At 37.0% G+C, this 23,562-nt stretch overlaps 1 non-coding gene across 1 annotated transcript; it reads right to left on the bottom strand.

Moving 5' to 3' along the window:
- Positions 1-7,472: 7,472 nt before the first annotated feature.
- Positions 7,473-7,583, bottom strand: LOC121204181 (small nucleolar RNA R71). The gene has a single exon (XR_005899110.1). It is a non-coding gene; the product is annotated as a small nucleolar RNA R71 (small nucleolar RNA).
- Between the last annotated feature and the right edge of the window lie 15,979 nt (positions 7,584-23,562).

Here is a 23,562-nt window from a genome sequence, read left to right as displayed (position 1 = left end):
ATGTTTGTGAATGATTTATATTTGGAATTGGAAAATGCATGTGAAATGTATGATTGATTATGAAATAAGTCTAGGAATGTTCCGTAACCCTATTCTGGTGACGGATACGAGTTAGGGATGTTACACTTTTTATTTATATTTCTGGTTTTATTTGAGAGTTTGCAATTTTTGGGACTCTGTAGACTGTACAGTTTTTAAACTTTCAGTTTTGGTTTCGGTTGCTTCATTATTTGCTATGTTAAACAAAACGTTTTTGGATTCAACAGTTTGACACAAACAAGAGGCTTTTCTAAAAATAAGAACGATATTTTTGAAATACAATAGTTTTCATAGCTTCCACTTTAAAACACGTTTTAAGGCAAATTAATTAATTAATTAACGTTTGGACAATGGGTATAAGTAAACAAGAGTTGAAAAACTGAAATGGTTTTATCGAGTTAATGTCATTTTAAAAACTCATTCTTTATGACACCTCCAGATTCGGCCATAAATCTAGGTTTGGTTTGGGTTGTTACATTTAGTGGTATTAGAGTCAAGTTGCAAAACTTGGACTGTGAATTTTGGTTTCCAAAATTTTTAAAAGAATTGATTTTTTTTAAATAATGCGAATAACTTGAGAAAGTATGTGGTACACTGAGTCTCCGGCGCCGATCCTGTAAGAATTTTTGAAACTTAGATAGAACTGTTCTGAAACACTGTAGATAATACTTTCTGAAACTATACTAAAATAGTTAGAGACTGAAACTTCTGAAAACATATCTGAACTTTTGATAATTTATGCATAAAATATCTACTAATAAATACTGAAACTGATGCATAAACTCTATAATGTAGATAAAATTTGAAAATTTACGATAAGCGCCTGTGGAACTCACGGACCTGGTATTCGTAGCTGTGGTAGAAGCCGTAGGGGGCTCGAGCTGAGCCTTCCTCTCTAGGTAGTATGCTGCACTTAGATACAAGTAACACACCAGTTTCGCCTGCTACTAAGGCTAGGTCTCAAAACCAATTAGCTGAAGACAACACACTGTCCCAAGCCATGCTGAGGCTATTGGAGAGGGTCGCTAGACCCCATTCTGGATCTAGGAGCCGTGGGTTGGTAACAGAATGACTCTGGTCCAATAGTATTGAGCTATTTAGTGGTGTTACTAGAGCCGCCCCTACTATGGCCGAGTATTTGTTGGAGGCCACTGAGAGGATTATGAATGATTTAGACTGTACTCTCGAGCAAAAACTTAAGGGTGTAGTCTCTTTGCTTTGCGACGAGGCATATCAGTGGTAGCTATTGGTAGGGGAGGGTACTCAGCGTGATCGTCTGAACTGGGATTTCTTCAAGACTTCCTTTCAAGGAAAGTATGTGGGCGTGAGCTATGTAGATGATCATAGGCGTGAGTTCATGAATCTAACGCAAGGTGATAGATCTGTGGCCGAGCATGCGGCCAACTTTCTAAGGTTGAGCCGTTACGCTCGAGGCATGGTAGCGTCTGAGTATGAGAAGCTCGTCTACTCTGAGGACAGTTTGAAGGATAGCTTGAGGGTACTGATTGCTCCTCAGAGGGAGCGCGAGTTCACAGTTCTAGTTGAGAATGCGAAGATCGCTCAAGAGGTTAAGCACGTGGAGCTCCAAAATAGGGACCATGAGAGAGGCAAGAATAAGAGGGATTCAGAGCCTTCTAGTTCTGTTTAGAGGCTTAAGAAAAAGGCTGGACTTGATGGGCCAGTTAGAGTGGGAGCTCCTATTGCTCCTACTGGGATTTAGTCGTGTGGAGATTATGGTAGGCCCCATACGGGCGAGTGTTGGAGGAGGATAGGGGCTTGCCTAAGGTGTTGGTCTTTGGAGCACCATATTAGAGAGTGTCTGCAATGGACAGATCAGATGCAAGCTTCAGGACCAAGTTCTGTATAGCCTCAGAGGGCAGCTCAACAGCCATCTAGAGCCATGGATAGAGAGCACCGGGCAGAGGTGTTAGTCAGACTGAGGCGAGGCAATCGGAGTTGGTGTATGCCACTCGTCGCCGAGAGGATTGTGATGCTTCTGACGTTATCACGCGTACATTATTTATTTTTGGTGTACCTCATATTGCTTTGATAGACATAGGCTCTACACACTTCTATGTAGCTAGTTCTGCTTCTAAAAACTTTGGGATTTCTATTAAGAGCACTTCTAGTGAGGTTACTGTACTGAGTCTTTTGGGTAGTCTATTCGGGTTAGTAAAATTTATAGAGATGTTTCGTTAGTGGTGCAATGGGTTATTTTTCTGGCAAATTTGATGGAGCTTCCGCTTGGGGAATTTGACTTAATTTTGGGTATGGACTGGTTGGTTGAACACCGTATTAGCTTGGACTGCGCATCTAAGAGGGTCATTTTGAGGACTGAGGATGATAAAGAGGTTGTTGTGATTGGAAAATGTCAAGATTATTTGTCCAATGTGATCTCTGCTCTTGTGGCTGAGAAATTGGTTCAGAAAAGGTGTGAGACGTATTTGGCTTACATCAATGTTTCAGTTTATAGGATTCTTCTGTCATGGATATCAGAACAATAAGGGATTTTTTGAATGTCTTTCCTGAGGAGTTACCGGGATTACCTTTAAATCGAGAAGTTGAGTTCGGGATTGAGATTCTACCGGGTATAGCTCCAGTGTCCATCGATCCCTACTGAATGGCACTGAAGGAGCTCACAGAGCTTAAGGCTCAACTTTGATCGTCGTTTCATCTGCCCTAGTGTGTCTCTATGGGGGGCACCGGTTCTATTTGTAAAGAAGAAGGATGGGACCATGAAGATGTGTATTGATTATTGGCAACTAAATAAACTAACTGTGAAGAACAAGTATCCACTCTCGAGGATCGACGATTTGTTTGATTAGTTCCGAGGGGCTTCAATGTTTTTGAAGATTGATCTTCGTTCTGGGTATTATTAGTTAAGAGTTAAGGATGTTGATGTTCATAAGACTGTATTTAGGACTCGTTATGGACATTTCCTAGTTATACCTTTTGGTCTAATGAATGCTCCGGCTGCATTCATGGATCTAATGAATTGAGTCTTTCAGCCATATCTGGATCAGTTCGTCGTAGTTTTCATCGATGATATTTTGGTTTACTCTAATATCGATGATGACCATGATGAGCATATTAGAGTAGTGCTGCGGATACTCCGAGAGAAGCAACTCTATGCTAAGTTGAGCAAGTGTGAGTTTTGGTTGAGAGAGGTAACTTTTCTAGGGCACGTGGTTTCTGCTGAGGGGATCTGAGTTGATCCCAGCCTAAGAATGTATCTAAAATCTACAGTTTTCTGGATTTTGCGAGTTGTTATCGATATTTTCGTGAGGGGTTTTCTCTGATTGCAGCACCTTTGACTAAGCTTCTACGTAAGGGTGTTCCTTTTGTTTGGACTGATGCGTAACAATTGAGTTTTGAGAAGTACAAGTATATTCTGACTCAAGCTCCTATTCTGATATAGCTTGAATCTGGTAAATAGGTTGTGGTGTACAGTAATGCATCACATGTCGATTTGGGATGTGTGTTGATGCAAGATTGTAAAGTTGTGGCTTATGTGTCCCATCAGCTTAAGGCACATGAAGGGAATTATCCGACTCATGATCTTGAGTTGGCTGTGGTGGTTTTTGCATTGAACATTTGGAGGCACTATCTGTATGGTGAGAGGTGTATTATCTACACTGATCACAAGAGCCTCAAGTATCTCCTTACCCAGAAAGAGTTGAATCTTAGGCAGCACCGATAGATTGAGTTGCTTAAAGATTATGTCTGCATGATAGAGTATCATCTTGATAAGGCCAATGTGGTGGTCGATGCTCACAGCCGTAGAACGATGACTGATTTGATAGCGATGTTTACTCGCCTTAGTTTATTTGATGATAGGAGTCTATTAGTCGAGTTGCAAGTTAAGCCGTCTTGGATTGATCAGATTTGAGTTAAGCAATTGGGAAATGAGTCTCTAGGTTAGCGGTTTCGTCAGGTTGTGAATGGTAGTACTTCTAATTTTGGGTTGAATAGTGATAGTGTTTTGTGTTTTCGAGGTCAGATATGTGTGTCGAATGATTCTGATTTGAGGCAATCAATTCTGAGGGAGGTGTATAGTAGCCCTTATGTTATGCATCCCAGTGGTAATAAAATGTATCATGAACTTCGTAAGTTGTATTGGTGGCCGGGTTTGAAACGTGAGGTTACAGATTTTGTTGCTCCTTGTCTGACGTTACAACAAGTTAAGGCTATGCACCAATTGTCTTCGGGTCTGTTACAACCTGTTAAGATTCCTTTATGGAAGTGGGAACAAATAACGATGGACTTCGTTAATGGGTTGCCCTTGACAACCACTAAAAAAGATTTCTGTTTGGGTCATCGTGGATCGATTGACCAAGTCCGATCATTTTATTCAAGTTTGGATGGACTTTTCTCTGCAGAAGTTATTGAAGCTGTATATTTTTGAGATAGTAAGACCGCATAGGGTTCCTGTTTCGATTATTTTTTATAGAGACCCTCGCTTCACTTCTCGGTTCTGGAAGAAATTGCACAAGGCTTTGGGTTCGAGATTAGACTTTAGTACTTTGTTCCATCCTTAGACTGATGATCAATCTGATAAGGTGATTCAGATATTGGAGGATATGCTTTGGAGTTGTGTGATTGATTTCTGAGGTAGTTGGGAGGATTATCTGCCGCTAGCTGAGATCGCCTAAAATAAAAGTTTTCAAGGTAGCATCCATATGGAACCTTACGAGGCTTTATATGGTCGTAAGTGCCGTACTCCACTATATTGGACTGAGTTGGGGGAACATCGAGTTTTGGGTCCTGAGTTGGTTTCTGATACCGAAGATAAAGTTATACTGATTCAGGATCGTTTGAATGTAGCTTCCAATAGACAGAAATCTTATTCAGATTCGAAGAGATGTGATATTGAGTACTCTGTGGGGGACTTCGTACTTCTTAAGGTTTCTCCATGGAAGAAAGTTCTGAGATTCGGTCGTTAGGGCAAGTTGAGTCCTGGGTTCATTGGGCCGTATCAGATCTTGAAGCGTGTGGGACTGGCTGCTTATCAATTGGAGCTACCTCCGGAGTTAGACTGTACCCATAATGTACTTCATGTCTCGATGTTGAGGCGGTATCAGTCTGACCCATCTCACATTGTCTCAGTTGAGGAGATCGAGGTTAGGCCAGATTTGTCTTTTGAAAAAAAGCCAGTTCAGATTCTGGATCGTGATATTTAAAGTTCTGAGGAGGAAGTCCATTCCTTTAGTGAAGGCTCTATGGTGGAATCATGGCACTGAGGAGGCCATGTGGGAACTTGAGGACTCGGTGCGTCAGGAGTATCGTCATTTGTTCTAACCAGGTAAATTTCGAGGTCGAAATTTTTTTTAGGGAGTATAGTTGTAACACCCTCGATAAACCGTAGTTTATACATATTTTTATCCCATGCTCAGCATATTTATGGATGGTTTCTCCTTAGATTTGGTGAACTCGATGCTCCTAATCCTTTAATTTCATGTTTTATACTTAGGTGAGCATAGGAGAGTAAAAAGAGCGAGAAACGAGCCGAAAACGGAGAAAATAGACCCACATGGGAAATCAACACGGCCTAGACTTCCTCACATGGGCATGTTCCACGGTCATGTCCCTTTGGCAGGATCAAAGCACGACTTACACGGGTAGACTACACGCCCGTGCTTATTCAACAGCCTTGACCATGGGCTGGAGTAATCGCATACGAGCGTGTCCCTGCCGAGCCCAAGTATAGCCCTATTCTGAAAAAAAAACCAATTTTGAGGGCTCTTAGGCATTCTAAAGCCTATTTCAACACCTGATAAGACACTTAGGAAGGGGGACGCAGAGGAGGAGGCAAGGAATTACTCAAAGGAAGTCGATTGGTCCATCTTAAAAGCCGGATTCATCATCAAGACTGAAGATCTCCCTTCAATTTCCATTCAGGGGTTTTGGGTTTTCTTTATGTTTTGTATTCATTATTCTTTTGAGATGTTTTCTTCTATAATTATGAACTAAACCCCCTAAATACCTAAGGGGAATGAAACCTGAGACGGATCGTGTTATTCTTATCTGAATTGTATGATAAATATTTGACTTGTTCTTAATTATGTGTTCTTAATTCTTGTTTTAATATTCCAGGATATTGATTCAAGTTAATCCTCTTATTCAGAGGAGGAATAAACCCTGTCTAAGAGTAAATTTGTCATAATTAAGCGGAGGTTATTGCACGCCTAGAGATAGGGTGATAAGATTTTGCGGATTAGGGTGAAACCTAATAAGGGGATCCAGAGATCGAGTTAATGCAACACTAGGGCGTTAATTAGAAAGTGATTTCAATTAATCAACCTAGGGTTAGACGTTCTTGGTCTCGAGAGAGATAATAATATAACTTAGGGATTTCTACGGATCAAGTCAAATGAATAAATCGTCTGATTTAGTGTCAAATAAAAAGTGAAATCTAAGTGGATTTTTCCTTAGGTATTGTCTTAATCAATCGAATTTTCTAAAAAGTATTTTCCCAAATTTTCTTTCTGTGCATTCTTAGTTTAGTAATTAGTTTAGATAACCAAACCTATTAATTTTTAGGCTAGATAATAAAAAGAAAGTAATTACTTGTACTCTTGTTTCCTTTGGGTTCAACAATCCGGTCTTGCTAAAGCTATACTACTGTTCGATAGGTACACTTGCCTTCATCGTGATAATAGTTTGTTTCAAGAACGCTTAATTATAAATTTTTAACACCTGTCGCGAATATCACGTATCAAGTTTTTGGCGCCATTGCCGGGGAACTAGGATATTAGGAACACTCAATTTTTATTACTTTAGCCATTTTACTTTTATTGGAATTTAAATTTTTATTTTCTTTTCTAATTCTTCATTTATTTTCTTCTGACAGGTTTTTCCAGTTTATGACCAGAAGGAACCCGTCAGGACTATTACTATTTGATAATGAGATTGATCGCACAGTTTTGTAAAAACCAAAGAGAAATAAGGCGAAGCTTAAGATACATAGAGGAAGAGAAAGAGGACGATATTTCAACCACAACCGAGGAGATGGCTGAAAACCAAGAAAATCCACTACCTCCTGCGATTGCTGCTAATCAGAATCCTGCTTCGTGTACTATGTCTGATTATGCTAAACCTTCTTTAACAAGAACTGAATCGAGCATAGTTAGACCTGCTGTAGCTGCAAATACTTTTGAACTGAAACCTAACACAATTCAAATGATACAGCAATTTGTTCAGTTTGATGGTTTGTAGGACGAAGATCCCAACGCTCACTTGGCAAACTTTTTGGAACTATGTGATACATTTAAAATTAATGGCGTTTCTGGTGATGCCATTCGCCTTCGGTTATTCCCTTTTTCATTGAGAAACAAAGCTAAACAGTGGTTGAATTCGTTACCACGAGGGTCAATCACTACTTGGGAACAAATGACTGAAAAGTTTTTATTAAAATATTTTTCGGCGGTTAAAACAGCCAAATTACACAATGATATCTCTTCTTTTGTGCAGATGGATTTAGAAACACGCTACGATGCATGGGAGAGATACAAGGACCTCTTGAGAAGATGCCCTCACCATAGGTTACCACTCTAGCTACAGGTTAAAATGTTTCACAATGGCCTAAATCCTTCGACTCGACAGATGATCGATGCAGCCGCTGGTGGGACTATCAATAATAAAACACCTGAAGATGCTTATGAATTTATAGAAGAGATGTCATTGAATAATTATCAATGGCAAGTCATGAGGACAAAGCCAACAAAAGCAGCCGGCATTTATAACGTCGATTCGGTCACCATGCTCTCTAATCAGGTAGAACTCTTGAATAATAAAATTGATGGTTTTCTTAGTTCTTCACAGGTTCACCCAGTAATGCAGTGCGAAGTAAGTGGAGGTGGATTAAGCAATTCAGATTACCTACCCTATGGCCACAACATGGAGAACGAGCAGTTAAATTACATGGGAAATAATCCTCAATCTCAAAATAATCCTTATAGTAATACTTACAATGCAGGTTAGAGGAACCACCCAAACTTCTCATGGGGAGGCCAAGGGAACCAGTGACCACCACCACCTCCAGGCTTCCAACAACCACCCTACCAACAAGAGAAAAAGCCGAACCTTGAGGAGATGCTAACAAAATTCATCTCGATGTCAGAAACTCATTTTTAAGATACCGAGACAACACTTAAAAATCAACAAGCGTCGATCTAAGGGCTCGAAACTCAGATAGGTCAGCTCGCTAAATTGATATCTGAACGACCACAAAGTAGCCTGCCAAGTAACACTGAATCTAACCCAAAGGAGCAAATCAATGCAATCACCATTCAAGATGAGGAAAGGCTAGTTGCACTTGAACCAGAACAGAGGCAAGAAACTGTGGTAAGTGCAAATACAATCAACCAAAACAATCATAAAATATATTCATTACCATCATTAACCATTTGAACCCATACCAATACAATCAACCAAAACAATCATAAAATATATTCATTACTTACCACTTAGTAACCGAACCTGTTAAGTTAATATACCATCATCCATCACTCTAATTATACCACATTTCATATTTCCAAAATGAGCTAACTATTAAAACGACTACCAAAACCAAACTCATTAAACATTTTAATTAAGAACATGTAAAACCAAACTTAAGCATAATAAGCAAGTCATTTTCGCATGGCTTTAAATACATACTCATTCAAAATAATTAACTCCAAGACTAGCCTATACATGCCACATAACCGAGTCTTAAAATATTATTTACTGAAATGATAACCAGATAGTGTGATGTCGTCTCCATCGACTTCCAACCCGAGCAAATCTCTAAAAATCTATAAACATAAGAAAAAGAAAACACAGAGTAAGCTTTTAAGCTTACTAAGCTCGTATCTTAATAAACTTAACATAACAAATACTTTCATTACAATGCCGTAAACATAATATGCTATCTCACACAACCTTTCTAAATTTCATAACATATTCTCTTATCAAATTATCATCATTCAGTAATATACTTACTCACTTAATCAACTTTAACTTTCACAAACTTATTCAATTAAATTTTCATACATCAACCCTTTCACACTTTCATATAGCCAAATGAACACATTATGGGAAATAACACATTTAATCATATATCTTTCTCATATGAATCTCTTATGATCATTTATAATCAAATTCACTTTTCATTCATATAGCATCTGACAAATTTCACATATGCAACTTTACAAATCACATCTTATTCATTCATTTATGTTTCATTGGCACATAATCATATTTCATTTCCACATACATCATAATACATTCTTTGCACATATACATACCTTATTTTCAAATAGGTAATCAATTATCACGTACCTAATCATTTTAGCTCGTTTAACATATTCAACTACCATATCAGCATTAAATCTTTTACGCATAAACTTATAATAATTTACCGGCATAAAGCCTGCTAGGCCTAAGCCTGTATCTCACACCGGCACAAGCCCTGCTAGACTCAAAGTCTAATTTTATACACCGGTAATAACCTGCTAGGTATAAGCCTGATTTAATTCACCAGCACAAGGCTTGCTAGGCTCAAAGCCCGAATATGACCATTATAAAGTCGTCTCATAAATAATTCATATAATATAGCATGTACACCTATTCACTTTGCTCGATTTAATCATTCAATCACAATTTATAATTGCCCTTTGAATCATTCGATATTTTGCACACTAAGTTTCGTTCTCAATATCTCGCACACTAAGTGCCAGTCTCAATATTTCGTACACTGAGTGCCATATTTGATTGCCCCGCACACTAAGTGTCACATTTAGTCGATATGTCGTTAGACATTAAAATATTCACGTATATACAATTTATACAATATTAAAGCATTATAAGCATAAATTTAACAATGCTTATTACATACAAACTTATCTAGCTAAAGTGTAGAGATACCAAAGTTTAGGGGTATTTTGGTAATTTTCTCATTTTCCTTGATTTTTCACCCGATCTTGATCTAAATTAATAATTTCATTCAATATATTAATTTAGACAGTAAAACACTTCATTTCATACAATTTGGTCTTTTTTCATTTTTACAAAATTGCCCCCTAAAGTTTTACTTTTATTCATTTTGTCCCCGAGCTCAAAACATGCAAATTAACCATTTTTAACCATAATTAAGCTTAGCCAAATGTTCATGGTATCAAAACAGTCCATAATTCACTTTATGAAAAATTACAATTTTACCCCTAATATTTCAACTTATTTACAATTTAGTCCCTATATCATAAAAATGCAAATTCATGAAATTGAGTAAAATTATACTATAGCCGAATATCACTAGTGTCTCTAGTAGCCCACACATTTCATTTATTTCACATTTTAACCACAAAGTTTTCACATTTATCAATTTAGCCCTCAATTGTCAATTTCACAAAAATTCACTTAACAAAAAGTGTTTAACTATCAACAAGGACTCATATTCTTCCATTAAACTTCAAAGACCTATTATACTCATCAATGGAAAATATCAAACTATTCAATGGTTTTGCAAAATAGCCCCCTCATTAGATAGATTAAGCAACAATGATCCTAAAAATATAAAAATAATTAAAAACAAGACTAGAAATGCCTACCATGCATTAGCCGAAAGTACTATTCAATGCTTCTCCCATGGCTTCTCAAGCCTTCATATACGGCTGGTAAAAAAAGAATGAAAAAGATGACACCTTGATTCTTTTATTTTATTCATTTTATTATTATTTTTAACCAATTTACAATATTAACCTTTATACACTTTATTTATTACACCAAATGCCAGGCCATCATATCCCACTATCTCTTTAATGGCTAATTACCAAATAAGGACTTCCACTTTAAATTTCTATAGCTATTTAATACCTTTAGCTTATAGAACACAACTTTTGCACTTTATGCGATTTAGTCCTTTTTGCTTAATTAACTATTGAAACGAAAAAAAATTTCAACAAAACTTTAATACCATATTATTGCCACTCCGTAAATATTTATAAAAATATTTACGACTCAGTTTATAGAAACAAGGTCTTGATACCTCATTTTCTAAACCCACTTGACCTTAGGGTCATACCACTTGAACTTAATAAATCGCTTATAAAACAAAAATCACAATATTAAAAACATTTTTAAAATCACAATTAACTCGTAAATATTAAATATAATATTTATAAACCTACTCGTCGAATTTGGTGGCCCCGAAACCACTGTTCTAATTAACCCTAAAAATGAGCTATTACATGAGGTGGACCACAATGACCAAAAACCGGTAAGTAAATAGTACAAACCTTGTGTACCATACCCAAACACGACAAGGAAAGACCGCACAAAAGAACAATTTGGTAAATTCCTTAAATTATTAAAGAAGCTACATACTAACTTACCGTTTATTAAAGGTCTTTCGCAGATGCCAAACGCAGTCAAATTCCTAAAAGAGTTTTTAACAAACAAGCAGAAGTTGGATGAGGCGTCACATGTGGAGCTAAATTCAGTTTGCTCAGCCATACTACAGAATAAGCTGGCCAAAAAATTAAAAGATCCAGGGAGTTTTACGATTCCCTGTTTAATTAGTAGCCTAGATGTAAATAATGCTTTGGCTGATTTAGGGGCTAGTATTAGTGTCATGCCTTACAAAATGGTTAAGCAACTAGGTCTTGAGAAACCCAAACAAACTAGGATGAGTATTCAATTAGCCGATAAAACAATCAGATTTCCTAGGGGGATTATTGAAGATGTACTCGTTAAAATTTACAAATTTATATTCCCAGTTGATTTCGTTGTTCTAGACATAGAAGAGGATAGTAACGTTCCTTTAATTTTAGGGAGGCCCTTTTTAGCAACTGCTAGAACAATAATTGATGTTGGTACAGGTGAACTCACACTTTGTGTGGGAAACGAAACAATCACCCTTCAAGCTCGTAATTCGAGTAACACATCAAAAATTGAAGGTGGTTGTATAAATCATTCTACTAAAACTGACCATGTGATGCAACCTACTTTGCAAGAAACAAGTTTGAAGAACCTATACGAGCCATGTTCAAGCAACAACAAAGGACCTATCTATGAAGAACGAAGGCTACAAATCGAGGAACTAGATGAATGGCGGACACAGAAATCGAGAACACCTGATAAACTGAAACTGAGCCAGGACGAGCTCAATACATCACCAAATCAACTTAAGGTTGGAGAAAAAGTACTACTAGATGCAACAGATCCTCGCATTACCACTTCTGAACCTAATGAAGAAATTCCTCTCACTGTACTCAATATTTTCCCATATTGTATAGTCGAGGTAATTCACCCCAAATTCAGAACTTTTAAGGTAAACAATACTCATCTTAAACCTTATATTGATAAAGTTGATAGCAGGGATGAGGAGTGTAAACTCCTCGAGCCACCATGATCACACACCAGAGAGGTAAGTCAAGCTTAGACTATAAATAAGTGCTTCTCGGGAGGCAACTCGAGCACTAACAGTAATGATCTATTTAAATTCTAGTTTTTCACATCTAACCTACTAACTGAATCTTGAAAAACAGGGTTTTCCCATCCACACGGCCAGGCACACGGGCGTACCTTAGGCAGTGCTCACACCATAGGAGGAGACACGATCGTGCGATACGACCGTGTCAAAATAGGGAAAAAATTTTCCCCAACACGGGATGCGATAAGTCGCCACGGCTGTGTGATAAGGCTGTGGGTGAAACTGCCAAACCAACACAGGTGTGTGACACGCCCGTTTTTGAAACCATGGGTGAACCTATCAATTTAGTACGGGCATTCGACACGCCCGTGCCCAGCCCCCCGTGGTCGACACTGTCAAACTAACACAGGTGTGGGCTATCATACACAGGCATGGAGAAGTGAACAAAGCAAGACAAGGTCGTGTGAACCCACACGCCCAAGGAACATGGGCGTGGGGAGAATGTCAAACGCGCCTAAATTTAAAAATCGCGAAACACATGGGCAAAAATTAGGGCACACGGGCGTGCCCCACGGCCTTGTGCCCCAAAATCTATATAAACCCCTCACTATTCATCATCTCCCTCCCCAAAAATCCCTAGCCCTAGCCGCTGCAACTCCACACGCCCTACTTGCTGCGCCCGTGCGCAACCTATAACACTGTTTTTGACGACCCAAGCTTCTCTCTTTTGCGTTTGTTTACTCTTTTCTCTCTATTTTCTTTAAATATTTTCCTTATTTCATGTTTTCTCTGATCTATTTGACTATTTTAAGTGAACATTCATAGTAGAATAATAGAAATACTCATGCTTATTATTAAAGAATTTTGTCATTTTTCATATTACATTCATCCATCTTTCTTGTTTCCATGGATTTTATGCTTACCCACATGCATTCATACATTAGATATTCTCGTCGTATTATTCTCATAGTCCTATTTTAATAACTTGATATATTTACTTTAGTTGTTTTAGTTTAGTTCTCTTCATCTAATACGCGAGTCTCATGAAATATTCCTATTTAGTTTTAGTGTTTCCATGCTATTTTTAGGGAGTATTGGTTGAACTTCGACTTTTCAATGCAGGTATACAATGTCATCTTCATGTGGTGAGAAGACCGCTATCCTCACCTCGAAGAAGAGGAAAGGAGCAGCGTCATCCTCGGGTCCAACCTCTGAGATCTGTTACCCTTTCCTCGAGTTCCCCTTGGGACCCCAAGAGGATCTATTTCAGACATTACGAGCCCGACCCCTAGGTGTAGGCCGCTGCATTGACTGGGCCGCACTTGAACAGATTTAATTGGTTGACGCTGTCCGAGCCCTCCTGAAAACTGACCCGTGGGGGCTCTTCTTTGAGATCGTCGAGCTGACGTATCTCGAGTTCACATTGGAACTCTACTCGACGTTCCGCCTTCAGACCGTCATGACCAACTTCGACGATCCTGTAATGGTCCAGTTCTGCCTTGGTGGTCTAGTGCGCCAATTGAGCGTACCCGAGTTCAGGATTGCAATAGGGCTGTACACGGAGGAGTTCATGGACAACAATGAACTTGACAGCCTCCACCGCCGTATCCACTACTCTTCCTCAAAGTGATGGAAGGACCTCGTACCTGCCTCGGCCACCTACAATCCTAGCCGCTCCAAGACATCGCCTCTCCCTCCATCCTTTAGGTACCTACACGCCATCTTGGCTCACACTCTGACGGGATGACGAGAGAGCACCAGAGTCGTCACCACCCACGATGCCTATTTCTTATGGAGCATGGCGAATGGGCACGTCCTCGACCTCGCCTACTTATCGCCCTCGCTATCCGCCATCAGACGAAGCGACATCGGAAAGGGGTCATCTCTATCAAGCCCTATGTGACTCGATTGGCTCGACACTTTGGGCTCCTCAACACAGTAGCATAATCATCCTCCCTCACTCTTATCGGCTAGATGTCCCCATAGGGCATCTTGAGCATGCTAAACATGAGGATGATCAAGAAACGACGTGGCACCTATCCTCCTCAGTACCGCCTTGTCCAGTCCACCAAGGAAGAGGACCCAGAGGACATTACTGATGATGTCCCTCCATGTCATGAGGACCCACTGTATCAGCCACCACCCATCAATCATCCAATTCATGCGGCGACTTCACTATTTGACATCTCTGAGCGCCTTACACAATTTGAGCAATAATGTTTTCAGTGCTTTGATCACAATGATGCGACTCTACATCAGATTTGTCAGCACTTCCACATCTCATCGCCACCACTACCTCGCGAACCATCCGGCAATGACGATGTTTAAAAACTTTTTATTTATTATTTTTATTTTCACTTTTATCTTTATTTATCTTATTTAAGTACTTTTTATTTCATTTTCCCTTATTATTATTTTAATTTTATTTTTTATAATTTTTATTGAATAATTTATAGTTTCGGCTATTTGATTACGAGTAATTATGCTTCCTTATATTTCCTAAAAAGTTCCTGATTCTATCACAATTATAAAGAGCTCCAAAGCTCATCATCGCATAGGAACTAAAAACTCCACTGGCAAAGGCTCTCCACGACTGCCATGTCCTGCTCGACCACGACCATAGCTACCACCAGATATAATATTCTTTTGGCGCAGGACTTATGGACTAATGAACCTCTACCACCACCGGAGTATCCTCCTCCACTCTGATCATTGCCTTGGCCGATTATTCTCCATAACTCCAAATCAAGGAGTTCATTCATCATTCAGGAAGTTTCACTTCTCTCCCTATCTTATGATTATTTATCTTTATAATTTATCTATCTTTGTACATTGAGGGCAATGCACATCTTAAATGTGGGGGGTCCTTCATATCATCATTTGAAATCCCTAACTTTTGTCTTGTTCTCACGTGAATCACTCATATCACTATTAGAATGAATTTTAATTAGTTTATGACTTTTATTGATATGTCTTGAATTAAAACATAGGCATTTATGCATTGATTGTTTAAACGTTAAGACATTAGGGAATCAAGCATGATAAGTTGATTTTTGAAGAATTATAAACTTTTAGTTTGTTTCCCTAAGTTTAGGTATTAACGTGAGTTGAAATTCACAAGTTTAAACATAAAAAAACCATAATTTTTGTGAGATCTTGAGCCTTTAGAGCATATTTTACTTCTTTCATGCTCACTTTTATTATGAATACGTCAGTATTGATTTGTTATTCTAGAACTTGCTTGATTATGCATGTCAAGACCACACCATTTGATTTGATATGTCAAGATGATAAAGGCACTTAGGTTTAACCCACTCACTCTACAAAATCCTACCTTCATAATTGACCCTTAGTGAACCCCTTGAGCCTAACAAGCCATTAATTGATTTACCCTCAATATTAACCCATAACTCATTATTGTTGAAATCCCCTAATTTTATCCCTATTTTTGTCGAGATTTGATTTGAACTAATTGCTTAGCTATGTTTTTTTCTTCTATGTATTTGACTTGTTCTTAAAAAAAATAAATTACTTCAATACATATTAGTAGTAATTCGTCGTTTTTGAGCTTCAGTGTTAATTCCATATTCTGAGAAAAAGCTCACTTGTATTCAACTGATGACTAGTTATTTTTCTAGCTAGGTAATTTTTCAATTCAATCTCGATTCTAACCTTTTCCTTCAGCTTTGACCACACCCCCTAACCAAAGCCACGTTACGACCCTCTAAAGACCTTTTTGATTGATGTATCATCTCAATATATAGTGGTGGAGATTTGATTTTCATGCAAGCCTATGGTAATAACTTTTCATATTGATTAATGAGTGCTTTATTTGATGTCTTTAAACACCTCGAGTGATTTGAGTGAATCTTTGGTGAGGATGTTAAACTCTATGATATTTTGATCAAAGGTGATTACTTAGATGAGGGGGGACACCTATGTTTTCATGATAAAATGCTCAACTTGGAATGTTTGAACCTTTGATGTACTTTTAGTTGAATTTTCAATGTATGATATGGATTATGTTGAGATATTATTGATAGGGATTATAAATTGAGAAGAATTTATTTTGATTGTGAGTTGAGGATTTTGCTTGAGGACAAGCAAACGCTTAAGTGTGGGGGTATTTGATAAACTATAATTTATACATATTTTTATCCCATGCTCAGCATATTTATGGATGGTTTCTTCTTAGATTTGGTGAATTCGATGCTCCTAATCCTTTAATTTCATGTTTTATACTTAGGTGAGCATAGTAGAGTAAAAAGAGCGAGAAACGGGCCGAAAACGGAGAAAATAGACCCACATGGGAAATTAACACGGCCTGGACTTCCTCACACAGGTGTGTCCCACAGCCGTATCCCTTTGGTAGGATCGAAGCACGACTTACACGGGTAGGCTACACGCCCGTGCCTATTCAACAGCCTTGACCACGGGCTGGAGTAATCGCACACGGGCGTGTCCCTGCCGAGCCCAAGTATAGCCCTATTCTGAAAAGGCCAATTTTGAGGGCTCTTAGGCATTCTAAAGCCTATTTCAACACCTGAGGAGGCACTTAGGAAGGGGGACGTAGAGGAAGAGGCAAGGAATTACTCAAGGGAAGCCAATTGGTCTATCTCAGAAGCCGGATTCATCATCAAGACTGAAGATCTCCCTTCAATTTCCATTCAGAGGTTTTGGGTTTTCTTTATGTTTTGTATTCATTATTCTTCCGAGATGTTTTCTTCTATAATTATGAACTAAACCCCCTAAATACCTAAGGGGAATGAAACCTAAGACGGATCTTGTTATTATTATCTGAATTGTATGATAAATATTTGACTTGTTCTTAATTATGTGTTCTTAATTCTTGTTTTAATATTCCAGGATATTGATTCAAGTCAATGCTCTTATTCAAAGGAGGAATAGACCCTGTCTAAGAGTAAATTTGTCATAATTAAGTGGAGTTGATTGCACGCCTAGAGATAGGGTGATAAGATTTTACCGGATTAGGGTGAAACCTAATAAGGGGATCCATAGATCGAGTTAATGAAACACTAGGGCGTTAATTAGAAAGAGATTTTAATTAATCAACCTAGGGTTAGACGTTATTAGTTTCAAGAGAGATAATAATATAACTTAGGGATTTTTACGGATAAGTCAAATGAATAAATCGTCTAATTCAGAGTCAAATAACAAGTGAAGTCTAGGGGATTTTTCCTTAGGTATTGTCTTAATCAACCGAATTTTCTAAAAATTATTTTCCCAAATTTTCTTTCTGTGCATTCTTAGTTTAGTAATTAGTTAAGACAACCAAACCTCTTAATTTTTAGGCTAGATAATAAAAAGAAAGTAATTACTAGTATTCTTGGTTACTTTGGGTTCGACAATCCGGTCTTGCTAAAGCTATACCACTGTTTGATAGGTATACTTGCCTTCATCATGATAATAGTTAGTTTTAAGAACGCTTAATTATAAATTTTTAAAACCTGTCGCGAATATCACGTATCAACCCTGAATAATTTATTTCTGCTTCTATAAATATCTGACACAATTGTGTATCTACTTCAGTGGTTAAGTGTCCTGGGTGTGTGTGTGAGGTTTTGGGTTCAACTCCCACCTTTGTTAATTTTGTTATTTTTTTTATCCAAGACTTACCTTTGTTGAGTGGGCTTACATTAAACTATCTGTCAATTCTTATCAGAATGAGCCTGCTGGTTTGAGTGGTTAGGGGGTTTGGTGTGTTGACGGTCCTGTGTTCGAATACTTGCGCGATTGTGAGTTTTATTTTTTTCAATTTTGTGATAGAATTTCAGCAGAAATTCTGAGGAAGTTGAGATTATGTAGTTAGTGGGGAGTTGGGTGTTATCTAATTTATTAATTTTTTTATTTTTTTTGAATTTCTCCTCTCTGTTTCTGACGTTTCCTCTTCCCTACCCCTTCTTTACTTTTACTCATTTGTTTGTTCGTGGCTTTCCTCTGATCCCTATTGGATTCTTCTTGTTAAATCATCGTCGTTGTGCTCTTAGTTCTCTATTCGGCTGGCAAGTGACTTTTCAACCCTTTAACGATTGGTTTGGGTTTAGCAATATTAATCTATGGTGGCTAAGCGATGAATTCTGTGATTAGGAAAAGGTTGTGAGGCAGGAAATAACAGTTCAATGGCTTGATTCGATGTAATGGTCGTTTTTTCGTAAGTGGTACTGGTGGTCTCAGAAGTGATTTTGTTGTAAAAATGAACCATATGTGTACCCCGAAACGCAGAAAAATAAATTTCAGCAAAAGTCAAAAAATTGTCCTGTCAATGCCACACTGACTTGTAGTCACCCGTGTGATTGGCAGTGTGCGAGACATGGCTATGTGGTGGCTCAAGTGTGGGCATGCAGGCCACATGGGCATGACACGCAGGTGTGTGTTATTTGGGCCAGGCTATGTTGGCCACACGGGCAAGGCCAAACCTAGTGTGTGGACCCACACGGGCAAGCCATATGGGTATGTGGGGCCAATATTCTGAAATTTTTCCTAGGGTCGCATAGATCATTACGGTCGACTGTGGGCCTACCATAGGGTCGATAAGGGCTAACCAAACCCTAAAGCTATGAGATCTGCTAGTCTGATTTTTTATTCTGAACATGACACTATTAAGCATGTCTGATTAATCTGATGTATGTATATATTTGATATCTGTATATGAGCATGTTAGCATAAGAAGTTTGATTATGTATGTCTGATTGGGGTGGGATTTATAAATGTGGAGAAAATGTTCTATATGGCGTCCATTGCCTATATTCTGGCATCTTGGCTACACTTTATCTGATATGTGTCATAATAGCACGATATGATGTGTAGGGTTGGGTGGGTGTTTTTAACCCCACATGGTGTGATGGGATGGTCGGAGTTGGTATGTAGAGGATGGGGGTAGGATTTTGTTCATCTAATCTGCATTTCTGCATATGTTATCTGTATCTAAAATAGACATGAATCTAAATCTGTATATGATTATATATGAGATTTCTGTATGTTTTTGCATGTTTAATTCTGATGGGTTACATACTGATTTTACGAAAACTATTCAGGTAATCCACAGACTTAGGCGGATCGATGCGGCGGAGACTCAGTAGTGACCACCTGATTGAAATATGCTTTACTTAGTAATTTAAAATTCTTTTTATTTATAATTATGGCTTTATTTGAGAGTTTGTAATTTCTTGGACTCTCTGGACTGGACAGTTTTTAAACTTTCGATTTTGGTTTCAGTTGCTTGATTATTTACTTGGTTAAACAAAACGTTTGTAGATTAGGCGATTTGACACAAACAAGAGGTTTTTCTAAAAATACGAATGATCATTTTAAAATACAATGATTTTCATAGCTTTCGCTGTAAAACACGTTTTAAGGCAAATTAATTAATTAAATAATGTTTGGACAATGGGTATAAGCAAACAAGAGTTTAAAAATTGAAATAGTTTTATCAAGTTGACGTCGTTTTAAAAACTCATTCTTCCTGACACCTCCGGATTCGGCCATAATGTCTAGGTAGGGTTTGGGGTATTACATTAATCATTAATTAGCTACTGATTTTCCAGTATATTGTTGAATGAGGTGCTGACCCAAATGCCCCATGTCGAAACCATTTTTAAATCATGTTTTGGAAAATGGGAATCGACTTTAAGGAAAACGAAAACGGGAGTCGCCACCAATCTTTTTAGGTGTGATTGGATCACCTTATAAAATGTTTTGTTTTAAAACATTAATTTTGGTCTATGAAAGTTGAGAAAACGGATTCGGGAGTCAGTTACGTACAAGGAAGGGTTAGCACCCTCGTAATGCCCAAAAATTGGTACCTAATTGATTATCAAGTGTCTTTAATGTCGAAAATTTTAAAAATTTTAAGGTGCAATCCCCTTTAGAATATTTTGATTAGGGTTCACTTGTATCAAATGAATCAAAATATCGCATCCAGTAAGTTAGGACGCAATATTTTTAAAACATTCGAAGCTAAGCTAACCTTTTTGAAAATCTCTATCTCGAAACAACAAAACGCCGTATCCAGTAAGTTAGGACACAACGCTTTGAAATTCCAAGAAAGTTGCTCGTACTTTGAAAACCTTAAAAAAACTTAGAAGGGTGCTTGACTATTCGAACTCAACGAGAAAAGTTGCAACCCAGTAAGTTAGGGCACTACTTTTCTCGAAGCTTCCAAATACCAAGCATTGCCTTCTTTTTTGAAATCTTTGAAATCTTGTTTTTTAATTAATGCATGAAGAACCATATATATACATTATAACATGTAAGATAGCGTATCACAATAATAGGTAGATAAAACATGCATTTAAATAATATGATAGCAATAATATAAAGATCCTATACTAGATACATACATAAATATAGCAAATCTTAGTTACATAATAACATACATATTAAGATACACATTGCATATATTGAAGATGAATAAGCAAAATATACGAACATACAAAGTAATAATTAATTTAAAAAACGATGCATGATATACAATTAGACATATAAGTATATATACAAAACAAATGTGATAAAATAATAATAATGTAGTAACATATATATACATCAAACAAACAACACTTAATAATATTATCAAACTAGCATTTAATATATAAATGATATGTTCAACATATGTAAAAGAATTAGTGTATAACATAATTTACAAATAAAAATATAATAATATAAATTATATAATATAATAATATAATAATATAAAAAAATATTATGATATATAGTAAAATATAATATGTAATAAATATATATAAATAGAATATAATGAAATATAATATAATAAGGGATATATAAAATAATAATAATAATAATATAATAAGTATTCTACATATAAAAATATAATAACATAAATAGTATATAATATATAACATATAAAAAAATAGAATAAATATATATAAAATAAAATATATGATAAATTTTTTTTAAAAATGTATACTAATAATCTAATAAATAATGTATACTATTTTATATAACTAATATTCTAAAAAATAATATAAAATAAAAAGGATTAAAATTGAATTTAATTAAGAAATCTGGTGGTTAATTTGCAAAATAATAAAAATTCTGGGCCTGATTGAAATGCACATTACATTCAGAGGACTCACTGGGCAATTTAGCCCTAATCCCAAAACGACGCCGTTTCCCAAATACTGTTTTAAAATCACTGTGAGGACTAAATTGAAACAAAATTAAAACATTAGAGCTAAATTAAAAATAAATAAAATGAAATTATAAATATTAAAAAGGTGGGAGTAACAATTGAGTGATTAACCCACTTTACGACAACACACGGATCCTCCCCGAGTAATCGGGTCAACACGCGGATTCTGAGCCTTGAAACGACGACATTTCATGCTTATCGAATTAGACCAAAACGGCACTGTTTTATCTAGGCTATATAAGCCAAATTTAAAGCTTTAAAATCATTTTTTACTATATTTAAAAAAACGAGGAAAAATCCTCTGAACGAGGGCCCGGGGTGAGTTCTCGGAGTACCATCGTGCCTCCGTCCAATGGGCTCCACGCGCTCACGCGCCACTGTCAATGCCGTCACATACGGCGGCCGGAAGCTAGAAAACCTCATCATTTACCCCGCATCGAAAGGTATTCCATTTTTTTATCTATTTTTAATATTTTATATGTATAAAATGCAAATATTTAAAAAAAAAAGAAAAAACAAATCACCTTTGCTTTCTCGTGAAATCTTTCTGATGTCTTATTGCAAAAAATATTTGGTGTACAATATCTTTTTGGTGTTTTTCTGTGTGTGTGTGTCGTCCTCTTTATAGATCAAAGAAAAAAGGCTTTATAACCTCAGTCTATTACATATTTTGGAAAGAAATCCTTGATTTCTTTCCATATTTGTTTAATCTGTATACTGTGTTCTTTCTTTCCATATTTGTTCTTTGTCTATCGTGATTTCTTTCCCTTGTTTGCAAGTGAGCGCGAGGATCTCGGTGGCAAGACAAGACTGAGGTGTGGCGTGCTGATGATGACGACAATCTTGGCATTGTTTGCGCACCGATGGTGGCGCGACATCTAGTAGCTAAGGTCAAGGAGAAAGTCGTGGCGCTGATGGAGCCTTGACATGAGGCCAACAGATGCTTCCCGAAAGTTCTAGAGTTTTGTGAAACGAAAGGGTGCAAATTGGACATGACGTTTGAGGTGCCTGAAGCTTCCAGAATCCTTTGCGGCGCGAGGAGAAAGAGAGCTAGGGTTTCTAACCCTATCTGAAAGTCATTTGGGCCCCTGTTGTTTGGACCTTCGGGTTTATTGGTATTAGGTGGGTCTGTTTGGGTCTGTTGTAATTGGTCTGGTTTAGGTTTGGGCTACGGGTGTATTTGGGTACACAGGTAGTGGAATTTGGTATTGAAGGTTTTAAATATTGGGCCTACGGGTTAATTTTTTTGGGCTCTGTATATGGACTGTTTAAATAAACATTTATTTATTTATTTTAAGTTTTTTTTTGGTTTTAAGGCCCGGTCAAATTTGGGCTATTACACCCCAAATCATTTGTAAAGGCAAAGAACAATTGTACCTACGGTTTACATCGACACAGTGTAAAGAATCTAACTAGTTTGGATTCATAAAATAGTTATAATTTCAATGATCGGTTTGAACTCATAAGTGGGTGTTTGGGGGATGGTTTAATGGTAAATTGATTGAATTCATACTGAATTTTGGTTTAGGTTCATTTAAGGAATTATTAACGAAAATTGGAAAATTCGCTAGTATGTTGCGAGGAAGGAAAAAAATAAGGTATGGGTTCTAAACTCATAAAATTGTTTGAAAATGTTAAATATTATGTTATATATGATAAATTATCTTGTTGATTGGATTTTCTTAATAGCCAAATTATTTATTTTGTAAGTAGCCAAACCAAGTATGTTTCGAGCCTTAAAAGATTAACATGTTAGCAAAATTGCTAGTTTCATAGTATGAATGTTTGATTGAGTTTGTAATTGCATATTTGAGTTATGAGATATGAGAATGTTTGACTGAATGATATAATATGTTGAAATATTAAGCTTATGTATGATTTAAATGCATGAGATATTTGTTATATTGTGTATTGAAAAGGGTGCTATTTATGCACAATGAAA

The sequence above is a fragment of the Gossypium hirsutum genome, chromosome A07 (genome assembly GCF_007990345.1).
Source record: "Gossypium hirsutum isolate 1008001.06 chromosome A07, Gossypium_hirsutum_v2.1, whole genome shotgun sequence".
NCBI lineage: Eukaryota > Viridiplantae > Streptophyta > Magnoliopsida > Malvales > Malvaceae > Gossypium > Gossypium hirsutum.
The sequence above is the reverse complement of the archived record's forward strand: the minus strand, read 5'-3'. Positions and strand labels throughout refer to the sequence as shown.